At 40.5% G+C, this 27,414-nt stretch overlaps 1 protein-coding gene across 2 annotated transcripts in view; it reads right to left on the reverse strand.

Moving 5' to 3' along the window:
• Positions 1-395: 395 nt before the first annotated feature.
• LOC104473618 (potassium voltage-gated channel subfamily A member 1) overlaps positions 396-27,414 on the reverse strand; it is a 34,415-nt gene continuing 7,396 nt past the window's right edge. Inside the window, exons 2-3 of one of the 2 annotated variants that reach the window (XM_086762592.1) lie at positions 6,495-6,625; positions 396-1,092 (exon numbers count right to left, since the gene is read on the reverse strand). The gene's annotated coding sequence lies outside the window, so the exon portion shown is untranslated. The remainder of the gene's footprint in view (positions 1,093-6,494; positions 6,626-27,414) is intronic. The other variant, XM_010129077.2, reaches the window with a different exon arrangement.

The following is a 27,414-nucleotide window of genomic DNA, read 5'->3' on the forward strand; positions in this document are numbered from 1 at the left end:
GACAAAGGACATACTGCAGTCATTTATTTATCCCTGAGCTGTAGTGAAATCAGACACATGCAGCCTGATGAAATGGGTAACACTCCATTGACTCACATGGCTAATACCAGTTCTAAACTGGGCTGTGGTGAGAACTGAAAGAAAGAATATATATCTGTAAAGAAAAGAAAAGTCCACTTTTCAAGTTCAAATAGTTTTATGAAGAATTATTCCTGAGCTGAGCTTACCGGTCACTGGTAATTTTTTTATCATCTCAAATCCTACATCAGAAGAATTTCAGGCGGTGACAGGTAGATGCAGATTGGATGTAAATATAAATATTGATCTAGATTAACTCATCTACAATTATCATTCATTATTATTCAAAAACTGCTATCACTGTTATGCACATGTGATATGGTTCTGCAGAATGGAGACGCAATTTTATTGAGTTATAAACAGGAAAAAGGCATAAAGAATACAGGTAATGCACATTTTTGAAATAACAATATAAACATAAACAGAAAAAATGTTCAAGTCAAAATCACAAGAAAAATTAGACCAATCTTCAGATGCATTCTAGACTTGCATGTACAGCATTTTTATGCTAAAGTAGAAATACAAACTCCAGAGATGCAACACATCTCAAGAATACAAAATAAATAAACAAAGATGAATTTCAATAAAATAAAAAGAACAAATACTTGAACCTTCTTTCAGAATGATGAGAAACTTTGATATGTAACAACCATAGTAAAAGATGCCCTATCTATGACAACAACTCATTTATTTCCAAACAAAATCTCAAGTAATAAAATCTTCTTGTGCCTGGAAGTGAGTTCAAAGCTTTTAAACTTTTATAGGACACCTGCACACTCCTTTTGTGGTGCTGAACAATTCCTCTATGAGAGAAATCTCCAGGCAGAACAGATTTTCAACCATTTTAATGAAGAAATCCAACTCACTGAGAACGTATGCTTGATGGGGACATCGTAGTTATTTATCCAGGAGAAAATTTTTCAGTAACTTCTCCTAACGCAAGAAGACTTGAGAACAAGGAATAAACAGGTTTGGTTTCAGTCTCTGCAGCAGTGTCTTCCTAATGGTCAGTATCTGCAGAAGGAAAGCAATCAGAGTTCTGTAATGCAAAAAGCTAGAGTAAATATCAAGAGCAGATCTTTAGGCTCCACACTGGATACAGAATTACTACTTAGAACCAACTGAAAGATGCACCATTATTTCACTTTCCTTTCAAAGGTGTTATTATTAATTGAGTGCCACCAAGCACCATCAGTGGTTTTCCTGATGGAAATACCTTGTTCATCAATTTGTTTGCATAACCAAATACCCTAGAGAAAAACTGTATTGTTTCCACTCTTACAGTTCTTGCAAATTAGATTTTTATGGTAGGTTTCTTTCTCTCCAGAAAAATAGGTCAGTTTCTCTGCAGTAATATATACAACCCAAGGCCTATGTTTCTGCTTGCAATGAGTACACTGAATGCAAGTACCCCTTCAAGCTAGGCATTTGGACATGCAACTGACTGCTTCAACTGGTCAAATGACTATTTGCAATGGACAGATTTCCCCTGACTTCAGAGTTGAACTGAGGCCTAAATACTGAAGCCTTTTTTTCTACTTCCAATCTCCCTCTCTGAAAATATGGACCATAAATATCCTCTCCCAGGAGATTAGCCCTGGAACTTTATTGGGCTTGAAGTTACGTTCAAACAATGTCCTAATAAAAACAGTGGCTATTGAATAGTAAATAAAATGTGTTCCAAGAACATCAAGTCATGTAAAAAATAACAGAAGATTGCTTAAGAACAGTATTTAAGAAAACAGAAAAGATATGCCCAAGTAGCTTCCCAGGAAGCTTCTGTAAGACAAAAAGCAAAAAAAAAGAAGAAGAAAAAAGGGATTTTTCAAAGTAGTTTAAACTTAGTGGGATCAAAGAAATTGTTTTCAACAGGGTCTGAACGGGAGCAAGGAGTATTCTGATGATCACTGCATACCTAAACCAGACTGCTTACACACACATGCCTGCCTTAAATCAAGTGATCTTAAATCAATCACAATTAAACAGTGTCTTTTTTCAGGGTGTGTGCAAACACTTCAGTTCATCAGGCAGCCCTGAAAGGGCAAAGAGAAGGGAGAGCCCTACAAAGACTGGTCATCCAGCATTACAACCAAAACTGGATATGAAGCTGTCCGAGACATTGCCGAGAGGGTGCCACAACTCGTCAAGAGCACAGACTACTATCCATTGCTACTCTTTCATGTGGTTACGAATGACACCACAAGCCAGAACCTGGGCAGAATCAAGGAAGACTACAAAGCCCTAAGGGTGCAAGCAAAAAGTATTGCTGCCCAAGTTATCTTTTCTTCCATTACATCAGTTAGAGGAAAGGGTATAGCCAGGAATAGACATATAATGCAAATCAATTCCGGCTTCATGGCTGGTGCCATTGTGAGAGTTTTGGCTTTTATAACAATGGGACATTCTTTGATGACTACAGTCTATTAGGGAGGGATGGCATCCACCTGTCTAGAAGAGGAAAGGGAATCTTTGGCAGCAGGTTGGCCAACTTGGTGAGGTAAGCTTTAAACTGAAGGACTCAGGGGGCACAGTCCCAAATGACAACACTCACGCCATTTCAATCAACTGGGAATAGGCTAGGCCAACCAGAACAGTGACAAATGTTTCTTAGCTGCCTTCCAAGACAAGAACCAGAAGATCAACCACCTTAAGTGTATGTATACCAATGCACGCAGCCTGGGGAACAAACACGAGGAACTGGAGCTCCATGTCCAGTCAGAAAGTTATGATATCCTAGGAAAAACTGAAACATGGTGGGACAACTCATATGACTGAAGGATTTTGATGGATGGCTGTGGGCTATTTCATAAAGACAGGCAGAGAAGAGGACTTGGAGGAGTCACAGTCTATGTTAAGGAGAAGCCTGAATGTATAAAAGTCAACTACGGCCATTGTGGAAGCCCTATCGAACGCCTCTGGGTCAAGATCACAGGGATCGTCGCCTATCTTCTACTATCTTATAACAGGTATCTGCTACTGACCTCTAAACCAAACCTAGAAAACTCACTTTGTAATATCTCGGTAAGTGATAGCCTTGGCTGCAGTGATCACAGTATTGTGAAGTTTGGGATCCTGCTAAGTATGCTGAAGGTTAGTACTAAGACAAAGGTTTTAGATTTTAGAAGAGCTCACTTCACTTCTTCAGCTCACTCAGAGCTGAGTTGTGAGGGATTCCATGGGAAGCTTCCATGGAGTATAAAGGAGCTAGCGAGTGCTGGGAGTTTTTCAAGAACATTCTCCTGGAAGCACAATAACAGTTCATCCTCTTTAAATGTAAGGGAAGTAGGCAGAGCAAGAGATCCCCTCAGCTTAACTGCGAGCTTCTGAGTCTGCTCAAAACCAAGAGAGAAGCATACTACAGATGGAAAAGCAAACGAATATCCATTGAGAACTACAAGGGCATTGCCAGGATGTGCAGAGATAGTTAGAAAAGCAAAAGTTCAGCTTGAAATTGAAATTTGAATTGGCCAGAGATGTCAAAACCTACAAGAAAGGGTTCTTCAGGTACATAAACAACAAGTAGAAACAGAAGAAAAATACTGGCCTGCTGTTAAACAGGAGAGGTGAATTAGTCACCAACAATGCTGAAAAGGCAGAGGCTCTCAACATTTTCTTCACCTCTGTCTTTACCAGCACTATTGGGCCTCAGGCCTTGGGAACAAAAATCGAGGTTGATGCAAACACAGACCCGCTGTCACTGGAGGAAGAGGTGGTATGTGAACTATTACAGGAGCTTGACCCTTACAAATCAATGGGCCCTGATGTTATCCACCCAAGAGTGTCAAGATAGCTGGCTGATGTCATTGCAAGGCTGCACTCCATAATCTTTGAGAAGCTGTGGAGATTGGGGGACATCCCAGAAGACTGGAGGAAGACTAATGTTACTCCCATCTACAAGAAGGGCTTAAAGGAGGATCCAGGAAATTATAGGTCCATCAGTCTTACTTCATTCCCTGGGAAAATTATGGAACGAATCCTCCTCGGGGCTATTACAAGACAAATGAAGCACATGACTGGGAAAAGGCAGCACGGATTCACTAAGGGTAAATCATGCTTGACAAACCCGATTGCCTTCTACAACTAAGTAACCTGCTCAGTTGATGTGGGGTGAGCAGTAGACATTGTCTACCTGGATTTCTCCAAGGCTTTTGATATGGTTTTCCACAGTCTCCTCCTACAGAAACTGATGTGTCATGGTCTAGACAAGTGGTCTGTATGGTGGGTGGGCAACTGGCTCACAGGCTGCACCCAGAGGGTGGTGGTAAATAGCTCCTTTTCAACCTGGCAACCTGCCACAAGCGGTGTCCCTCAGGGATCGATATTGGGCCCAGTGCTGTTTAATATTTTCTTAAGTGAGCTGGGTGATGGGATCAAGTGCACTCTGATGAAGTTTGCTGATGATACCAGACTGAGTGGGAAAGTGGACATTTTGGAAGGGAGAGCCACCCTGCAGGAAGACCTAGACAGGATGGAAGAGTGGGCTAACAAGAACCTTATGAAATTCAACAAGGACAAGTGTAACATAACCCAGGAGTGCAGCATAGGCTGGGATCTACCTGGCTGGGGAGTCACTATGTGGAAGGGGACCTGGGGGTCCTAGTGGACAACAAGTTCAATATGAGAGAATAGTGTGATGCTGTGGCAAAGAAAGACAACAGAATGTTGGGTTGCATCAACAAGGGCATCACCAGCAGAGATAAAAAAGTCATTATCTCATTATACTCAGCACTTGTCGGGCCACACCTGGAATACTGTGTTCAGTTTTGGTCCCTCCTATGGCAAAAAAGATGTGGACAGGCTGGAGACGGTCCAGAGAAGGGCCACAAAGATGATTAAAGGACTGTGAAGTCTGCCATATGAGGAAAGGCTGAGAGAACTGGGTTTGTTCAGCCTTGAGAAAAGAATGCTTAAGGGAGACCTTATCATCATGTTCCAGTATTTAAAAGTTGGCTACAAAGAAGATGGATACTTCCTTTTTACAAGCAGTCACATGAAACAGACAAGGGGTAACAGGTAGAAGTTACTCCTGGGGAGATTCCAATTGGACACAAGAGGAAAATTTTTCACAATGAGAACAATCAGCCATTGGAATAATCTCCTCAGGAAAGAGGTGGATTCCCCAATATCAGACACTTTTAAGATTCAGATGGACAGGGTGCTGGGCCATCTTGTCTAGAACATGCTTTTGCCAAGAAAGGTTGGACCAGATGATCCTTGAGGTCCCTTCCCACTTGGTATTCTGTGATTCTATGATTCACATTCTGAGTGCTGCAGCACAGGGACTGCACAGCCACCTCAGTGCTTGTCAGAGCAGGTTGCCCTGTGATTTGTTTGTGTGTTCCTCAGTTTTGACAGTTTTCCACAGTCTGATAAAGCCCAAAGGTGACTTACATGAAAAAAAAAAGCAAAGTGAAATCCATTTCAAAGATTTTTAACTGAATCTGTGTGAAATAAAATAAACATTTCTCCCCACTCCCAAATAACAAAGACACAGTTTCTATCAGAAGAGCTGTCTATGTGTTAATCTGCAGTGAAGACTCAGTGCCAGAGCTGGCACTCTTTGAAGTCAAAGGAAAAGCTTCTGCTGTCTTTATGATGCCCAGATTCCTGACTGAATTGAAAAATAACATGGTAATAGGCTTCCTAAGCTCCAAATAGCTCTCTGAAGATCACCGTCTTGCTCTAGTGATTATAGGAGATGTCAAGGTGACTGGGTTAGATGCTTTAGTCAAATACTTCAAAAAATAGCTCCCTAGAAGGGTTCCTAATTTTGTTCTGAGTGATCTCAGAATGAAACTTAGCCATGACAGAATGGCAGATCTAAGAAAAATAGGGAGTTGCATTTTGAAATTAAATATCTGGCTTTTCTTCTGATTTTAGTGATTCTATTTTTTCTCTACTGATTCATGTTAGCTAGAATCAAAGTTGGATTTTATGTCAGTTTTTCATGGTATTGTTATACTTTTCTTCTTTTCTCATCCTGAAGGAAGAAGAAAAAAAAATGAAGCTTAGAAAAAGAGAAGGACATTAAAAGAGCTATAATTTTAATTTTTTCATAAATAAATATATTCAATTGATGTTAAATTAACTGAACTGGATTTTTCATATAAAATATAAAATATGAATGTGCAGAGGTAGCATTTTAATACTCTTTGATTATATATTTTCTATTGCAGGAACTTCTTGATTAAGATTTTTCAGCCAACTTAAAGGCACAAGTATTAGAAGTCCCTGCAATCTGGCATCCTGAGCCATAATCTTTCAGAGCAGAATAGAGATCTGTTTTGAGCAGTAGAGCATCTATGGTATAACATAGTAGTATATGTAAGACAAGCTAGGATAACACAGGGTAAGAGATTAATATTCTGCATCATACTGTGCTCTGTTATTTTTATCCTGCTGTTTCTTTCACTCACCATCTCATGACTCACACCCTCTCCACACTGGAATTTCTGTCTCAGTCTCGTGGCTCACTGGAGTGTTACAGAAGACGATGCTGTGGAAAGCCATCTGGAAAAAAGCGCTACTGCATGAGCTCCAGGTCGTTCTTAAAAACAAAGAGAGACAATATAAATTATTGATTTATCACATAACTGCTCTGACTATTGCAGCCTCTTTAGCAGACTGTCTTCAGTATTTGTGAGGGTTGCAGTTCTTCCTGGTTTTATAGCCTTGATGACGTCGCTGGATATAAGGTGGCAAAACTGTTCCAAGTTACAGATGGCCACATGGAAAGCTGACACTGCACAAGCCTTTAGAAAAATTACAGGGCTCATCTTGTGACGTGATAAAGGGCTCTTGTGAGACAGGTTAATGAAATTCAACATCAGTAAAAGAGCTGTTCCTTACCTTTCTTCATTAACTTTATGACCTCAGGGATATGGTCTTTGATGCCACATTAGACAGATCATCAAGGATCTATGTTTCATGAGGCCAAACTACAGTTACTTGATGTGGGATAGGAAAGCCAGGTCACAAGAGGAATTAGATGCTTAAATCCTTCTTAATTGCATGCATAGCTACTATGATCCAAAATGAAGAATGTCAAAATCCCAGTTCAGTCTGCTGGTGTACAATCTTGCACTTATACTTATTAGGGGACTCTGTTTAAATCCAGAAGTAACATGTTGTTCACTAGTTAGGAACCTAAGTTCTATAACATCCCAGAAATTAGGGTGATCAGAGGACAAAAAATTGTTTTCTCTTACCTCCTAGTTGAGTGTTAAAGAGTCCTTGCTCAAGAATCCAAATTCCCTGTTTTGTCTGCCTGTATCTGAACTTTCATCTGCCTGTATCTGAACTCCATCTTCCTGAGTGTCTTTTCTAACCAGTCAGAAGCCAAGATCACAGAGGGTTCACTCTTTATATGAACAAGTAAATATTCCCTAGGCTAGAGGGAGTACTTCAACACCATTTGAATTAGCAGTTGGACATCATCTCATCCTTCAAAAAATATTCTTACCAGAAAATAACTAGTAAATTTCAGGCTAGAAGGTGATATTTTCACCTTTTTTTACCCTGTCACTTTAAAAAATGAACTTAATGGAAAGGAGTGAAAGAAGCCTTGTTCACGGAATATCTACATCTTAACAAAAAAGGCACTTATGGGGGAAGGAGGAATAAAATTCTAACTCAGGGATGAGAATTCCACACAGTAGCAAGATTCCTCTTACATAGGTTCTGGAGCAATGAGCTCTTCAAGGACCTTTGTGTGTATCTAGCCAAAGTAATCTGCCTTTTTGCTGAGATGGTAAGTAGGAGTTGTCTTGATTCTGGAATAAAGTTAGCAGAAGGATCATTCATACTCCATTGTGTTATTCCAGCCTTCATGGAAAAATGTACCAAAGGATCTCAACTAGCCCTTCATCCCATACTTTTAGATACCCTGGCCTCCTGCTTTTCCACTCTATCAAATCTGGCTATGCAGGTAACACTGGAAAAGATAAACCATGTTTTATTTCTATGACTGTTTTGTTCTCCAAACGTGCCTTGGGGCAAACTTCATATCCTGTCTCAACTCAGGTCCTTCACATGGATTTCTGATGGTGATTCAGAGAATAGTAAATGAGTATTTTGTTGGTAAGTAGCCTAATCCAGCAGAGATACTTTGCTGCTCAGCACCCAGACCCCAGCTCAAGTTACCCATCACATCCTCTGCTCTCTCCTTGTCCCTTCCCATCATAACTGGCTGCCTGGAGGGCAGCAGATGTGCATGACAGAGAAAGAAGACTGAAGGCTTGCACATCCACACCACATTCAAATGTCAGGTCTTCCCTGAATCCAAAGGGCAGAACCTTCCCTCAGTCTACTCTCAACCTAGAAATGTGACCTCAAAACACCAGTCATGTCATTTCTCTGATAATTTCTTCAGCTTGAGGACAATCAATGCAAGAGCCTGAGGAGAGCCTGAGGAGGATGTGATTAGTGACCTGAAATGAAGCCTGTGCAAACTGCAGTAGAAGTTTCCATTAGAGTCAGCACCTCAGGACAACAAATGCTGCTACAGTTTGGAAGATGATTACCAAATAAATAAATAATTTTTTAAAAAGCTAAAGGGAACTGCAGCAGCCAGAGAAAATCTTGTTAAAGCAGCAGTGTCCTGCTGTGAGCAGCTGTGAGCTTTCTGTTCAACAGACAGGCTCCTCAGTACTACTGTCTTAACAAGTTTTTGCTTGTCAAACTCGTATCAGCAGTCCTTTAGAGTAATGTTTGTCCTGAACTTCAGTATCTTGTCCTGAACCTGTATTTGTCTGCAGTTGTTCTAAGCTGACTGTAGGAATTAACTGAGACTCTTAAGATATCTTACTTTTCAGCTTTGTCTTATCATCTGAGAGGCACAAAAGGCCAGGAAAGCTATTGTTCAGAACAGCTGGGAAATCACTTGTAAAGAGGAGCCCTCCATTCACATAAGGTTGGTACAGCGTCTCTGCACTTCCTCCCACTCATCTCCTTCAGGTGATCCAAATACGAGGAAAAGAAGATGCAGGGGCACAGTTCATTCTGCTCACTTCAGTGAATCATTTTCTTTGGAGGATGTTAGGTCCACGGAAGAGATGTTTTTCATGGGAACATATCTGTTTCGAGTTCTCTGAAAAAGGTTTTCTCAGTCAGATGAGAGATGGGCTCTTTACCACTTTTAGTGGACAATAAAGCAGTTCCTACAAGCTCGAGCAGGCTGGTCTTGAAACATCGCTTTGTGACAGCTGCTTGTATGGGGCTAATGGGCCACAAGGGCACTGTGGGCTGAAAGACCACATATCCTAGATGGTAAATGTACAATTTTTTTTTTTTTCTGGACTAGCCTAAGCATGTTGCTAATTAAAACAATGCAAAGAATAGTCTCACTCAATGTGACTTCACAAGATAACAGTAAACACTATCAAATGTACAGCAGAAGATCACAAAAGAGAAATTAAAAGGGAGAATTGCTGTGTCCTGCCACATTCCCAGATGTAGTAGTGAGGAGAACGAATAAAGGTTGACCTATGCTGTTCTTTGATATATATTAGGCACTGGATGGGATTGCTTGTGCAAAAAAAAAAAAAGAATGCAACCTTAGAAATCCAACCCTTTAGCAGATATCCCCCTGGAATTTTAAAGGGCCAGTTCAAACCTCAAGTTGGCAAAATTCTGATGAGGAACTTGAACCCGAGTGTCTAATATTTATTACAGAGCTGAGTCATTGACGCTGATGAGGTGCACTATTCTCCTTTCATCTCAGATGAAAAATAATATGGTTGGAGTTTATGGTGAAAGGAAAACAGAAATTACTGGGTGGGGAATACAGTATACAGTGAACTCCAATGTGGGTCATAAAGGACTTTGGTCAACTGCCTGTCAAATAGAGCAGTCCATAGTTTTTTCTCATTACTTCAAGCCTTCAGGAGGTTTCATTCATCTCTGATAGCCTGAGGCATCAAGACCAACCCCCTTGCCCTTTCTAATCATTCAATGATAAGGTCAGTGAAGCTCTGATTCTATTACTGCTGGTGTGTCTTAATACAGACTTCTAGTTCGGATATCTACATCCTTACCTGAAAAAATTGTTTTGGCACTGTTAAGCCATAAAGCCATGCATGTACTTTTCTCTTCTGAACTCATCTCATTTTAATCCTATGCCTGGGAAGTTTCATCCTTATCTGCTAGTGGATTTCCCACACTCATTTTAAACAAGATTTTTAGTAGAGATTCTAGAAAAAAAAACCAACTAGCATTATTTTCTTTTAGTGATTCAGAAGAAGGAATTGGAACCTAGAAGGTAAACTAAATCCTAAAATACATATAAACACTATAATTTCTGGAAAACATTGATCAAATTGCCTAGCATCTGTACACTGCATTCCCTGTAACTGCATCTCCATGGCAAATGCGGGTCCACCATTGGATATAAATGTTATCTGGCATTGAAAATAACGAAGAAGTATGTTAGTTCTTTGCTCAGTGAATCGGTAGAAAGGACATAAAGTTATTGATAAAAGATTAAAGCTTTAAAGATAAAACAGAATCTTTAAAGTGCAAGAATTTTGCCTTGAACATGAAGTTCAACCAGTTTCAAGACAAGTATAGCACTATATTTGGAACAAGAATTAACAGGAAAGGAATCTACAAAAAATAAACATAACTACTTGATATTTCAGCACCAGAAGTGTGTGAGACATTTCTCCATCTTACAAAGAGTTTCTGTCCTAAAAGGATAGGTTCATAGTTTGGGTTTTTTTTTCAAGAAACTACAAGTAAGTTTTGGACTTAATAGTATTAATTGGTTTATGCAACTTTTATACTTATTCTGTCCATGAATGAATTAGTTGTCAATCTCACTGTATTTTAAGTAACATCAGCACCAGATGGAGAGCAGATAGACTTGCTTATTAAGGGGTTTTATCAAAAGAGTAATTCAGCAAATATTCCTCTGAAAGTCAGAGGTATTTTGATATTGAAAAGTCTAACAAACTTTCCTAAAAATTACCTGTGGCAACTGAATTCAGTTTTAAGTCATTGACAGAGATCAGTATCCTCTCTTTGAACCGATCTCTGTCTAAAATAGAACACTGAGCTCAGTTCTGACCCCCATGAAGTCAGTGGCACAACGCCAAGTGTGTTCCACTGCACTGGGACTGGGACTGTTGTTTTTAAGACAGACACTGGCAATTATCTAAACTGCACACTTCGACTGCCATGGTTAGAGTTAGACAAGCTCTTTCATTTCCATGCATGCTGTTTAATTAGATCAGCCCCGATATGTTCAGCAATATAAGAGCAATAATTCTGAAGCATCACTTTTCCTCTGCTCCTGCTTCTACACAGGCTCTGTGAGGGCTGACTTTTTCTTTGTGAAATGGGAACGTAGACCAGGAGCACATTCACATCAGAAAAACACAAGGTTTGCTGAAACAATACCAGCTCCCTTAATATAAGGGAGTATGATATGTAGCATCAGTTCCTGGTCCTGCAGCTACCAGTTGCCTATCTGCAAAGGCAAATTCAGGCTGGCAAGGCAATGTTGAGTCTGACAGCATGTAACTTCAACAGGTGTCGTCTCTCTGAGCCTCACAGAGGCTGTCAAAACTAGCAGAACAGCTTGACAAGGCAGTCTCACTAACAGCTTTGGTAGTTGTACAAAGAACCAGGCCACTCACAAATTCAAAAAGAGCAAAAGATGAAAACATGTTTCAGGAGAGTCCCACGCACCCACAGACAAGACACACAGTTTTACTTTCACTACAACACTTGAACATCTCAGAAATAAGATTACTGTGCTCAGAACGGCTAATGGACACAGTCAGTGCCCAGTGGAGTCCTTAATCATTCACTGTCATTCCTCGTAACTTAAAGCACTCAGCTCCCTAGCTTGGCCTCCTAAAATCTACAGAAACAAAGAGATCAACACAAGTAAATCCTAGCAGGTCAAAACCTTCTAGTCCATATTCAGAGGACCATTTTCCAGTGAATGCATTAGTAATTTGTTCCTGTGAAGTCTGCACCTGCTTCAAGGAAGGCTGAATGTCCACTCGCAGTGACGTATCTTGTGGAACCATGGGAGGAGACCAGGCAAAGGTCCCCTCAGTGATCTTGTTTCACTGAATATTTACATTTTCTCTGGAAAGATAGAAGTGAGATAGAGTAGCCTGCAGAAGCTCAATTTATTTACAGTATTTGGGACAAAACAGAATTTTGAGATCCTTCAGGGAAAGAGGAAAGAGCTAAAGGTGGCAGATTATATTCTATTTGTTTTGCAGCACACTGTTACATTTATTTTGCACACACCAAAATGGCCAGTGAAACTTGCAGCCACATAATTTGTAAAGAAAAAATCCTCACATGTATTACAGAGATCTAAATCCTTGCATATGTTCCAAACAAGAACATTTCTGTTACGTTTCTGTTTAAAAAGAAGTTAGCCCAAATACTCAACATTAACATTTAAATCTGGATCAACCTGACACTTGCCACAGTGAACATTCAAGAGACCTGGCTGCCACCACATCAGGTCAGTGCTCTACTTCAGTAGAATCTACTGGATTATTTGCCTTATAAAGGATACAAATAAGAAGACTTGGGGCAAAATGTATGCTATATAGAACCTGGTAAATCAGATAGACTGTGAATTTTTGTTCTCTGAAAAAAAAAAAAATCCAGGGACAGTGACTAATATATAAGACAGTTAATTTAAATACAGGATAAGGAATAACTTTCTTACACAAAAATTAATTAAGCTATGGAACTTAGTGACACAGGCAAACCATACAGGCCAAAAACTTAACTGTATTTCAAAGGGACAGGACACTTAAGGAAGTGACCTGGTTATCTAGAGTTATAAGCTACAGACAATAAAACCAGAATTGATTGCTATTCCAGCTATCTTTTCAAATACTTAGTACTAACATGGCATGCTGTGATGCTACACAAGGCCTTTAAACATCAGTTCATGACTTGTAACCCCTCAGACAAATTTTCTTAAGGGAAGTCCAAAAGTCTCATTTGCCTCAAATTCCTTCAACCTTCTGCAGCTCCATTTTATCCAGGTTTAGTATTATCTACTGACAGTAACAACCAGCCTTGTATAATGCCATGAGGTGCCTTTCTAGAGAGCACAAAATCTGTGAGCATCTCTCTGGCCCAAGTTCCAGTCATCAGTGTGTTTTGCAGCTAAGAATGGTGAAGTTTTTTTCATACCTTATAGGGTTAAGTTACTCTTCATTCAATACCCATGGAATTTGATAAGAGCTATGACATATTTGCACATTGAGCAGCACAGGTTATTCTCAATGCTATCCATACTTCATCATGGGTGATACCAACTGCCTTTAAGATCCACAGGTGACAACAGGAATTTAGTACCTAGAAAAATATTGCTCAGCACATTGTTGAGTTGTGCTCTTTGTGTACAGCAAATTATAGAGATGGCATTCTGTTTTCCAATGACTTTCAGGGTCTTTCCTCACTTCTCAGACAACTTTTAAAAATGGGGATTGTCTACCTAGGGAAAAACCATGTTTATACTGGTTAGTCCCTGCACAGTCATTCTCCTCTCAAATAATAAAGATTAAATTTGGTTTAGTATTCTGAAGTGGACTAAGTTACACATGAGTCAGAATTACCTTTATTCCAAATGTGATTATTCACACAGGAGTATGCTCCATTTCAAGTAACTGTACTTCAGATCTAGCTTTTTTTTTTTAAATTCAGATTATGCTTCCCAAGTGTACCCATGTAGATAAAGCCTTATAGCTTTCGAAAAACCCTATCTCCAATGCCTAGTCTTTCTCTACAGCAGGAAAATTGCTGTAAATTCCTGATTGTAAAGTCTGAAGAGCCATAGTAATGTCTGTGTTACATAAACTGCATTTCCTCAAACAAATGTAGCTGCATCAAAATAGGTCAAAATTCTGCAACAGAAACTGCAAGATAACTCTCAGAACATATATATGTTGTGGCAACATCCCAGATACACTTCTGTTCCCAAATACCTTATGATTTCTCATCTATGGGTATAAAAAAAGGTAAGGCTCAACTACTCAGAGATTTGCCTTTTTTTTTTTTCTGGAAAATATGCTTTTGTAAGATATTCCTTGCTTTTAGCCCGTGTGCTTATAATATTATTTTGAAAAGCCACTAAGCAGATGGTCCCCAAATGTGAGTTAATAACTTGTAGGTAGCTTTTGGGGAAGCTTTTTGAAATCCCTTCATGCAAAATTATTTCGAAAACTGCCTACATGCCATTCTTGGGCTACTCTAGCAGACTATTTCAAGAGAAAGGTGGCAGATTATATTCTATTTGTTTTGCAGCAGACTGTTACATTTATTTTGCAGCAGTAAAAGAATATAAAGGGAAATCAAATCATGCACAAGGCTTTTAATGAAGATTTTTCTAGAACCTGGAAATCTTCACTGGCTACAAGGCCATGATATTTGGGCTCCTAGCCCTCTTCTGTAGCCCTTCTATAGCATTTCTCACCATTCAAAATAAGGCTGCTTTTTGACAGAATAGGATAGGCTGAGTATTCAACAATCATGAGTCAGACCTCACAGCATCATAAGATCAATTTAAAAATCAGATTTCAAGTGTGGGGCTCTTCCTGTTTACCTTTGGCTTGTTATAGATACCATATTTTTTGCATGGCATAAAGTTAGAATTACTGCTAGCGTCCAATCTGGTGAGCATCTCCTGGTGTTTTTGAACGGATTTCACAAGAAATCCACCACTATACTGATGACAAAATGCTGCAGTCTTTCTTAACAATGGCAGCAGATCAAATGCCTTCTAATACCCACACAGATCTGTCTGTATGGGAACCTTCCATGTATGGAATCTCCCTGTAGGGAACCACCCTGCCTCCAGGTGATCCATAACTTTAGAAAATAGAATAGAAAAATAGAAAATAGAATATTTTCAGTTGGAAAGGACCTACAATTATAATATAGTCGAATTGTCTGACCATTTCAGGGCTGACCAAAAGTCAAAGCATGTTGTTAAAGGCATTGTCCAAATGCCTCTTCAACACTGACAGGGATGAGCCATCAACCACCTCTCTAGGAAGCCTGTTCCAGTGTTTGACCACCCTCTCGGTAAATAAATGTTTCATAATGTCAAGTCTGAACCTCCCCTGATGCAGCTTTAAACCATTTCCACGTGTCCTACCACTGGATACCAGGGAGAAGAAATCAGCACCTCCCTCTCTCCCTCCTCAGGAAGCTGTAGAGAGCAATGAGCTCGCCTCTCAGCCTCCTTTTCTCCAAACTAGACAAACCCAGTGTCCTTGGCCACTCCTCATAGGACACACCTTCCAGCCCTTCCACCAACTTTGTTGCCCTCCTCTGAATCCATTCAAGTAGCTGAATATCCTTCTTAAATGGTGGAGCCCAGAGCTGCACACTGTACTCAGGGTGAGGCCACACCAATGCTCAATACAGTGGGATAATCACCTCTTCTCAGCAGCTGGTTATGCTGTGTTTGATGCACCACAGGACGCGGTTTGCCCTCTTGGCTGCCAAAGCACATGGCTGACTCACATTGAGCCTGCTGAAAACCAGCACCTCCAGGTCCCTTTCTGCAGGGCTGCTCTCTCAGAGCCACTCCTCTCCCCATTTATAATTGTGCTCAGCATTACTCCATCCCAGGTGCAGAATCCCAGACTTTGACTTGTTAAATTTCATGCTATTAATCATTGCCTAATGCTCCAGTCTATCTAGATCCCTCTGCAAGGCCTCCTGTCCCTCAAGAGAGTCAAGAGCACCTCCCAGTTCGATGTCATCAGCAAACTTCTAATGGTGCATTCAACTCCTGCATCTAGATCATTGATAAATATATCAAACAGAACTCACACTAGAATTTAACCCTGAGGAAACAGAACTTTGGCCTAAAGTATTAAAAAAATACTAAGCTAAGAGCTCCAAGTTGATCGTTACAGTGAGTGAATTTCTTCCTCAAGCACAGCAACATCTCCCACCATAAGGGACCAGGAAATAACATGCCCTTTGTGATAGGGCCAAAATTTGGAGGATAAAGAACAAACTCCAAGATGTACTTTATTCTCAGAAATCACATATTGCTAATATATATGTATCTATTTTTTCTTTTTATGAACCCCAGCTGCTTCACAGCTTCACAGCTCTCACAAGGAGAGGCTGAGAGAACCAATACACAAGGGCTATTAGCCACATTTCTTATGGCATCATTGGAAGGGTCTCATCCACAGAATTGGTGATGAACACAGTATAAGAATGTAAAGAAAACAGATTGCATTAGCTAGACCAGAAGGGTAAAGTCTAGTGACTAGAGCAATAAAAACGTTTGCAGATTGCACAGAAAAGTGCACATAACAACTATCCTACAGTAAATTGAAAGTCATTTTGGCTAGGTGTACCTTACTGTTTTATTTTAGTTTATGAACGTAAAACATGTAGGCAAAAAGTGTGACCGCATGGTCCTTAAAATTAAGGTATTAGCCTCCCCATCAGTAAATGTGTGCTCTCTTCTGCACCGCAGCACTGTGGGATCTTGGGAAAGTTGTTTAGAGCTCAGTTATGCTTTTCAGGTCCAGTTTTAAACATTGCATAGTAATATCCCTTGCTTTTCTTCCTGTCCATTCTCAAATGAGGCCAGAAAGTCATATCACAAATGCCACCAGTGGGCATAATATGTATGGATAGTTAGTTTGTGAGTAGGGAAGAATCAACCAACTCTTTACAGAGTGCCTTATGCTTAGAAAAGCAAATAGGATGAGCTATTACTTAGCTCCAGGAAATAAAGGAGCTAGCTGCAGCTAGTACTGCCGCTGCACAGGGCTGCTAAGGTGCATGCAAGCCAATCTACTTAAACCCAGTCTATTTAAAGTAAATATTCAGTCTTCTTGTAAACTCTTTCCTCTCTTCCTCCTACCCCTGCAAGCTCTCCACTGCAATGCAGCAGAAAATGATACGAGCTTTAATTTCAAGGTATTGTTTCCTCAACTTGTAAAACACCATGAAATGGGCCATGGCATGAGATGGACCATGACGAATCTGACCCCAAACTCACTGAAATCAAGAGGGCTCTCTCTCCCTGCCCGCTCCCAATTACAACAGACTTTAGAACAAGTTACAAGTTTGAAAAACGTTCTGAAAGTACTGCTAGAAGGAAAGAAGAAACTCTGTCTCAATACACAAGTCACTATTCGCCTCATCTCTAAGCACAACTCTGCTTCTCGCTGTTATTCTGTAAATCTCATCTAATCAGTATTTGCTACATTTCAGAGAAGAAGTATGTGAACATACCCAGGTTGATAGCGTATTTTATTCACTGTGTCTTCCCTGTTTTGATAGTGCAACAATTCAGGAGAGCTATGCCACAGCTTTTCCCTAAGACAAGCAACATTAATTCAAGTAATTTTTTCCCCCATGCAGTCAGCTACCTTTACAAAAGTTGTAAAAAAATTATTTTCTTCAAGGGTGGTGTCCCTTTGCCAAATTTGGTTGAAAATAGCCAACAAGCGCAAAGTTACCGATGAACAAAAGAGTGACTAAAAGAACTAAAGAACTTTGTTTCCCTTGGAAACCACTGAACTCTTGAATCTGAGTGAATCTAGCTCAGTTCAACATACTGTTTTCTGTAAAGCTGATATTATCTATTTCTGTGGTGCTCCATGCAGCAGTTACAGAGCAATCCCACCAGCAAAAGATGTGTGTGAAAATAGCTGTATCTAAACTTCCTGCTAAGGCCACCACTAAGCCACAGTGCTCCTGTGTGAGGAGCCATCCACAACATAAGCCGACCTGGGAAGCCCTGCCAAGGCCAGAATATGCACTCCATACCTCACAGGCTGGTGTATGCAGCACCAGGCACAGCCACATCCACTCAGCCTTGTCAACATGTGAGTGTAAGGTAAACAGAAGAGAGATGATGACGAGAAAGAGACTGCTGACTCTGCAAAAGAGAGATAGTGTTGGGAGAATGATGGTGTGCAAGACCATCCTGCAAGCAAGCATCTTGCCATTCATCAGGGGAGAATGGAGGGATGCTGCATGTGATACCCCCACTGAAGCAGAAAGAGAACTGCTGCTCCTGTTGAGCATTGACCCATGGGGCAACTCAGCAGATTCTGCTTCTCAAAGAAGCAAGACACTGCCAGTCAGCAGACTGGGCTCAGCACGGAGCCCAGCTGGAGCTGCAAGGCCCTGCCACTCACTGAGCACTGTTTTGCCTCAGTGAAAAGCACCAGCTCCTGGCTTGAGACTCCTACTGAGATTCAAACTCAACAGAGCCAGCAACTCAGCGGGAGCCAGCTGTAGCCCTGGATATAGACAGAGCCAATTTGTTCTCAAAGAGCACTGATATTGCACCCTTAGAGCACGTCCTGCACTGGTTTAACCCCCATACAACCCCCTGTTCACTTAGTGTGGTCTGCTTCTCTTCAAGAGAGCAGCATTTGACCTGTGTTGTGTGAAAGCCTACTATCTGTTAATGTGACATTTGCTCTCTGATGAGGCAGTTAAAATGAGTATACTGCAAAACCTATAAAAATTATTGACATTCATAGCACCATTAAGCAGCTGCACTCATCCTCCAAATTCTGCCATCTCACTGTGAAATGGAAAGCTGCATGCTTGATTCACTGCAAATCAGCTCAGCTCTACACTGTTTTGTCCCAGTCACATCAGCACCAAACTGGAAGGAACAGCCACAGATCAGACAGGAGATTTGTCTGAATCACTTTGTTATCCTCACAGTTAAACCTTGGAAAATCCATTTTTTTGCCAGGATCTTTTGCTGTAGTTGTTCTTCCCTCTGGGAAGGATGCTAATTGGCTGTTTATCATCTGGTCAGAAAGGGGAATTGAATATCTCCTGAATGAGTCACAGCCTGCTGGAATTCACTCCTGCCCTTTCCTTAAATTGAGAAGGCATGCATGGCACACACCTGAGCAGAGACACTTCATGAGTAAAGCTTATTTTCCAGTAAAGGTACCGGGCTCATGTTTCCTGTTCAACAGAGACTAAAACTTTACAGAATCAGCCATTGGCAGCACTCCCAGGCTATTTTTCCATTTGCACATATTTCTAAAAATGTCAACGCCAGTCTAACCATTCTCATCTGGGAAGCCTGACATCAGATGTACATTAGCCCCGGGAAAAAAAAAAATCCCAAATGCAAGCCCCTTCTAAAAAGGAAAACAAATTCAAAGTATGTTACATTGGCTCCTGCCTCTGAGCTCTATTCAAATAGCAGGAGGAAATTTCACAGTGTGATTTTACACCCATGACAATTAAATTAGAAAATCAGACAAGGGAATAATATGGGTTTCAGGGATGAGAAGTGGTGGTATGTGAGATTATTATTCAAGCCTGATTCCTGTATGTTCGAGTTCATTACCCAACAGCAGACAAAAAAGTACCAGGCAGGGCCTTAAGAGCCATGCTTTCTTTGCAGTCCTGGAATTAAAACCAGACAGCTAAACAACACTACATCTGACTGTGGGAGGGCTTCCCCAGGGAGGAAGCATTTTGGCTTGAGCATTTTGTTCCAGTCATCAGCCTCTGATTATTTTCTCTTCCAAATCTGGACCCTTCACACACCTTCCTAGCATTACCTGCTTTGCCTGAGAAACTAGTGTAGAAAAACAAGACATGCTATGCTGCCATTTTGCAAGCTGAGATCAGGAAAGAAGCAATATTGTGTCCACACTCTCTTCTTCTCACAGCACATGCCGTCAGCATGCTATCACTGTAAGAAAGATCTCTCTTTAATTTGGTCTGTCAAGACTCAAGGAAAACAAAGGATTTGACTGCAGCCCTCGAGTTTATCTGAGTAGGATTCCTGGAATGGAACAGGAGTTTACTTCAGTAGGACTAATCCATAATTACAGAGCAAATAGAGAGTAAGATGTGCTCCTGAAGATTTTAAATATATATTTTTCACTGTCCATGAATGCTGCAATACTGACTTTACAACTTCTCTCTCTATAGGAAATTACCAGCAAGGCCTTCTCCCCGATGTGTTTGTCTCTTGAATTATACTTTTGCTTTCTTGCAAATCAACATGTTTTTTACATGTTCATTTTAAGTATTAATCCTGTCTCTGAGTACTGAATAATACATAAATACGATAAACAGAGTTTTTAATCTTACTTGTTGTTGAAACAGACCTTAAAGAATGATGCCCTGATAGAAAAAGTTTCATCAGACTTGCCAGGCAGTGGACCTCAGCATTCCAGACCCCAAGTTCTGGTCATCTTTGCTATAGTCACCTACAACATGATACTCACACTTTAGCCATCTCCCCACTCATCTGCTGGAGGAAATCACCTCCATAGTAGAAATTCCTCAGCCAGCAAGTTCTATTGTCCAGAACATCTGCCATCATCAAACAGGCCTTCAGTACTCCGAAGTGTTCTCCTGCCACTCCTACTGAAGGATGACAACCTCTATCAGAGGAGTGAGAAAAAGTAGAATCCTGAATCATTAGGAGAAAGACTACTTTCAGTGGAAGAACATATGGGATGCTTGTGTATACAAAAATTAAAATATGAAAACCCACTGATAGGTTCATCTGTCCCTTCACTTCAGAGGGACTTGCATCTCACCCACTTGGTACGGTGGTTGACAGCATTAGCATCTTAAATTATTGCCGTTAGAACTGTCAAGATCCACGAATTACAGTGTCAGAAAAGAGTTCAAGTGGAGGTTTACTTCTAGATATATACTCTTACTGCTCAGTCTGACTGAACTTAACTAATGTTCCAGTCCCTGGGGACCACAGCACAACAACTGCTGGCATACAGATTCACCTTGAGATTTCAGAATAATTCCAGGGGTGGTCTGTTTCCTGCCCATGCTGAGTGGTCCATAGTTCCCAGAGCTCTAGAAGCAGTAATATACTTACACATGCTTGTAATAGTTTTGCTTCCAGTATTACATTAAAAATCCCAATGCTATGTAAGGAAAGCTTGGTGATGTTTTCAGACCAGTCCTTAGTTGCTGTACCTTTTTCTGTGGCTATCTCAATGGATTTAGAGAGGTCAAAGCCATTTGGAAGCTAACAATGCTCAGAAATTACATATTTGTTTTAGCCTTTAGTTACTCCCATTTCAAGTTGCAATTAGTTTAGGGCCAAATTATCCTTTTAGCATATATGCAAAGGGAAGTAAACTTAACACACAGTGTAAACTCCATGGACTAGCACAGAAAGGCCTTGTCCATGCCAGTTACAGGCCAGGCAAACATCTGCAGAAGATCATTTAGGTAAGGCTGACCATCTCTTTGGGAAGGAGTCTGGCCTCAGTGACATCTCTGCAGGTCTCATCCTGCCTGAATTTCTTTGTATGCAGTTAGGAGTGTCTCCCCACTCCCTTCCTTGTTTGTTTGTTTGTTTTTTTTTAATTTCCAGTTATCTTCTAGTGCAGCCTGCCAGAGAGGAAGAACAGGGTATGTGCTTAACCACCAAGGTCTCAACTGTATCACAGCTCCTAAGCAGAATTATGAGATGCAGTGACAGAAGCACAAGGTATAGGCTACACTAGGGCTGTGCAAACAGGAAAGCCAGTCAGTCAGAAAAAAAAGAACAAAAAGCAATAGTATCTCACTCTCACTGTCAGATTCACTTGTGTTCCTCCATTTGCACTTAGAAGAGCTGAGGGTTTGTGTGATGACTTTTAGTATAGTTGCATATAGATGAGCTCAGGTGGAAGTAGAATTAGGTGAGAACAGATTTTGAGGGTCACAAAGATGATAAGAGGGATGGAGCACCTCTCCTATGAGGACAGGCTGAGAGAGTTGAGGCTGTTCAGCCTGGAGAAGAAGAGGCTCCGGGGAGACCTTATAGCGGTCTCCCAATACCTAAAGGGGGCCTACAGGAAAGATGAGGAGAAACTCTTCAGTAGGGCCTGTTGTGACAGGACTAGGGGTAATGGTTTCAAAACAGAGGAAGGTAGATTTAGATTAGATATTAGAAAGAAATTTTTTTACAGTGAGGGTGGTAGAACACTGGAACAGGTTGCCCAGAGAGGTGGTGGATGCCCCACCCCTGGAAATATTCAAGGTCAGGTTGGATGGGGCTCTGAGCAACCTGATCTAGTTGAAGATGTCCCTGCTCCTTGCAGGGGGGTTGGACTAGATGACCCTTGAGGGTCCCTTACAACCCTAACCATTCTATGATTCTATGATTCTGTAGAAATAACTGTGCTTAATGAATAGAGACTGATTATTGTTCAAGGTACGAAAGTACCAACAGGGGGAATGTGTAAAGCTTCTAAGATATTCCAAGAAATTGCCTGAGGGCAAGATGCCATGTAGCATCAAAGCAGGGCATACTTCTCAGCCCTAAGCATGAAACTGAGCAATATCTACACCTGTCTGTTAAACAATTTGAAGGAATGTTCCGAGGCAATTAATCACAGTCAACTATACTGTTAAAGGCCCCTCGTCACACTTGTAAGTCTGTATCAGAGAGCTCTCTCCCAAATACTTCCTAGGCACAATGTGGGAATCAGCACAGACCATGAACTGAGGCCATTAGCCAATCTGCCTCCGGCCACCTTGTTTTAGAGGGAGTGTCTAACAGTATGAACACAGGCTGTTGCATGCCAATTGGCCTCAGTGCCAGAGAATGGTCCTGGGCACATTTCATGTTCTAATATAGATGCAGTCAGGATGTCTATGAGAATTTGTATCTCCTCTTTAGTGGACTATCCAGCTTCCTTATTAAGAACAGAACCTACCCCACTTTCCACTAGCAAGAAGCAGTGCAAATTCCATTTTGAAATGCACAGTGCTTCCAAACCTTTCAGAGGGACTTCTCTCTCATGCTCCATAATTCTACGCTCCTCAGCCTCTGCTCTGTTATCACTGAGATCACTGCATCACTGAGATCCTTCTTATATCCCCTGCTATTTTTCCAGCACCTGCTTAAGGTGGTTTCATTTCACAATGTCAAGAAAACAGCTAAAATTTGAAGGGAAAAAAAAAAAATCCTCCAAAACCCAATCAGGACAAGCTTGTGAACACTGTTATGCAGTCAAATGAATACTGCTATCAGACCAAGTCAGAAAATTATTTAGCCTCAAATAATAAATCACTTCTTTTCCATTGTGTAATAATAATAATATTTAGCATTACTGTAGTAGTTTACCTGTTGCAACCACTATACGTGAGTAAGCTATGCATACCTGTCAGTACTCCTCTGTGCTTCCTGAGTCACAGAGACAGATAGGGCCACTGAAGAATCTGTGCTCCTCTTGGCTCCAGAGAAATCCAGATTGAAATGACCTGGCTAGAGAGCTTTTGCGCACTGGGAGGTTTGGATCATCTCTAAATATTCAACACACTGTAACCCAAGGAACAGGTCATTTAGAGATACTCTGTGAGAAAAGTGGGTTATGTGTATCTCACCAAAAATTTTCTGTTTACCGGGACTTATTCCACTAGGCCTGCAGGAAGGTGCCAGTGTCTGCTTTGGATCCACACTTTAGAACACTCTCCTAAAGACAGGTACCTGTATCCTTTCTTTCAAAGCACTGAGCAAACTTTTAAAACATGATCCTGAGATATACTGTGTAGTCATTTTGCCCAGCAGCTGAAATCAACAACTCTGGAAGCCACCATCCCTTTCTTAGGCAAATAACCTGATATCTCAGCTATAGACACCTGCTCTGCCCTTTGCTTCTCCTTTGGCTTGAGGAATGGTATTCCTTCAAAGCACAATGCCTAAGCTTTAGCTAGAGGGTATTCCTTCCCAGGACAATCTTTTTCACCCTCCAGACTGACCTTTGCATCAGTTCTCTTGCATGGCCAGAATTTCTCAGCACACTAAAGATTATATTTCCTAATTAAAACATTCCTAGAATTAATTGCATAATAATAACAACAGTATGTATTCTCACACTAACCTTTCTTGTCTTTAAGTAAGCCTCTTATGCAGCACTGCCTTAAAAAATTATAGTGTTTTCTGAACTAAGGAACTCAAAATCTGCTCTGCAAATTCACATTAAAGCCTTCCCTCGATTACACCCCCTCAGATTTTCAAATCATTTTAAACAAAATAGAAAAAAAAATTATAAGGCTATACTGCTTAAATAATTAAAATAATTTTCAGCTGCACCCCCCCACCAACCACATGCATTTCTACTTACAATTAAACAGGGAGGAGGGAGAGGGAGGGGAGGTGGAAGAGGTATTAAATTTGTTGAACTTGCTTGAGAGAATGAAGTATGTTAGAATCTAACTAATCCCTACTAACTCTAGAGGGAGAAAACAAAACCTTGGTATGGATTTGTGAGATTTTCTGAGGGAATTACTAAGTGCTAAGATACCACCACTGAAGTGCAACCATAGAAAGAAAGGAATTTTAACACTACCAGCTTCTGGTCCCTGTACACACCTCAGCCCCTTAGATAGCTGTGCTACCAGTCTAATATATTTAAATTGCACCACTTCCTTCAGTATCTTCATCCAAACTGCAACCGTGAATGAGTATTTATTATGCAACTGTATTCTCATGAGAAGAGCTGCAAGGTTTCATTGTACTCCTCACCTACAGGAAAGAGACCACACGGAAACCATCACTGTCTGGCCTGGGTTGGAGACGTGATCTGACAGAAGTATATTTTAACAACATTTATCTCCAAACTGGCTTTGTCAGAAAACTGGAGAAGGGTTGAATTACCACTGTCCACTGGGGAATTGTTACAGATTTCCATCCAAGGTAGCTTCTCTAGTAACAAGCTTTCCTATGTCAATTTTAACACAACCATCTCTAGCCACGCATCCATCCATGAAACTGAAGGGAGGCAGCTGTAGAATGTCCCGTACTAATCACATATATGTACAGCAGCAGGACAGCTCTGCCACTTACTGCTTTGCAGTAATGACTGCTATCACTATCAAATATACGGTGTGATAAAAGTGAAGGGAGGACGTGAGCAGTGAGGTATTAAGCTGCAGGCTAAGAGCCAGGGTAATCCAAGAACAGTTGGAAGAGAAAGCAAAAATGCAAATCACTCCTATTTTCAGAAGCAGCTCTCCATCTTGTATCTGCATTTCTCAGATATTATCAGTGAAGACTGGGGAACCCTGAGTTTAATTCACTGCTCATGTGAGAAGAACTGCAATGGGTGACATAAACTACAGAAGAGAAAACAACACAGAATGTTTTTTTAAAAATGCAGCTAACGTGTGCTGCTTAAAAGCTGTTTCCCACAAGATCACAAATGACAGTCTCTATGGCATGCTGCAGCTGAAACACAGAAATGAGACAATATCTTTCTTTTTTGTCTTCTGCATGTCAGACAATTGTTACAACCTGCACTGATTTCATAGAATCACAGAATGGTTTGAGTTGGAGACGACCTTTAAAGGTAATCCTGTCCAACCCCGCTGTAAGAAGCAGGGACATCTCCAATCAGATCAGGTTGCTCAGAGCCTCATACAACCTGGCCTTGAATGTTTCCGTGGATGGGGCATCCACCACCTCTCTGGGAAACCTGTTCCAGTGTTCCATCACCTTCATTGTAAAAATTTTTTTTCCTAATATCTAATCTAAATCTATCCTCTTTCAGTTTAGAACTTTGGGAACATCCTCCTGATGACAGTGAACATGAGTGAATTACTTCTACAAAAGAAAATTTGTAGATTACTTTTGGTAAATTCTCAGTTCTATCTGGAAAACAATTAATTCTGCAGTAATCACATGGACTATGTGTGCTGCGAAGCCCATGCTCTAATGGAAACACTTTGTTGCCAGCTAAAAGAAGGCTATTAATTTTACTAACAGATCAGGTCATTTCTGGAAATCAGGTCAATTTGCCGAAAATTCAAAGTAAAATTGTTCCATTGGAAAGAGTAGCCTCATTTTCATGTCACACCAAGTCAAATAAGAAAAATTCACTAAAAAAAAATGATGTTGCATCTGTCTCAGGACAACGGAAACAAGATTGCAGTCAGAGCCACTGGATTTTAACAGCACTGGTTCGGATTCACCCAGACATCAATGAGAACAAAATTCAGGTATCTGTTCCAAGCCCAAAGTTCTTAAAGAAAGCCTGAAAGCAGGCAATGCAAAGCTAGTCCTAAATTGGACGACATGTTCATTGTGCCCTGGAGTGGGATTTTAGAGTGCAGAATCGCAAACTCTTTGCTGAGTCAGATTCATCACATTGGCAAAAATATGTGATTATCTTACAGAGGGTGGCTGAGCTGCACATCCAAAGGAATGGTGCACACAAGCTGGTACAAGGACAGAGTCAAGTCCCATGCATTTACAACAGTGGGGAACAAAACAAAGTTAGTCGGTGCTGATACTGTGGTGGGCATCTGGAGCTGTTAGCTATTGAATTCCATCCTTAGGTGATTTCAACAAAGCTATGCGAACTATGCAAACATGCTTATTTGCAGTACTTATGAAGAGAGAAATAAGCTTTTATTGCATCAATTGATATTACTGAGAAAAACAAAGAAGAAAAAAAAATGCTTCCAGATAAACAAGCCATCTTCAAGGAACTGGTTAATGACAACTCTGAGTCTGTCTCTGGTTCTGTCTTTTTCAGCCCTGGTAAAAATACAATATAAAAACTTGAAATCAAAAAATACCAAATAAGGACACTACATTACTAGATTACAGAATTGAGAAAGCACTGCAATATATATGCTAATTCTGTATGAATCCTGTTCTTTTTATTTAAACAAGTTGATATTTATATTTGCAACTTCCAATTCCAATTAATTCTTTAGTCATATCATTATGAGCTTTAATTTTTTCCTATTCCAATTAACATTAAGCCTCTTATTTCATATTATTTTAATGATACCATAGCCTCATTTTTCACAATGTTTCATCATACAAGTACGGGGGATGTTTTGGCCAATGAACACACGCGTAGCTACTGGAGAATTTCTGTGTTTATTCAACTATGAGTTGACACACTGATGTCAGACAGCATGACCCAGGTTCACTGAAGAGTATCAGAACCCTTAGGTCCCAAATCAAGGCAAGAGCAACAGAAATGTAACAAGCTGGAAAGTGGGGGAAAAAAAAACAAAAAAAACCCCAAAAAAAAACCCCACCCCCAAACAAAAAAAAAAAAGCCCCACACCAAAACCAAACCTTACAAAAGCTACAAACACACTAAATATGTTCTAAAAATTATTTTGTGGTGCTGAATATAACATAAGCCTTGCCAGAATGATTTTGGAACAATGGTTTTGATTGTTTATAGGCTATATTATTATAAAGACCTTTTCTATTTCAGTTTTTAAATGTTTGTAACTAAGTTAGCCTACAGAGAGAGGTGAAACTGGTGGTCACACAATGACAGGCTGAAGCTGCATCAAAAGCAGGCAGATGCTGTTAAAGCATCTTGTCCTGAACAG

This window comes from Chlamydotis macqueenii, chromosome 1 (assembly GCF_036417535.1).
Source record: "Chlamydotis macqueenii isolate bChlMac1 chromosome 1, bChlMac1.mat, whole genome shotgun sequence".
Taxonomy (NCBI): domain Eukaryota; kingdom Metazoa; phylum Chordata; class Aves; order Otidiformes; family Otididae; genus Chlamydotis; species Chlamydotis macqueenii.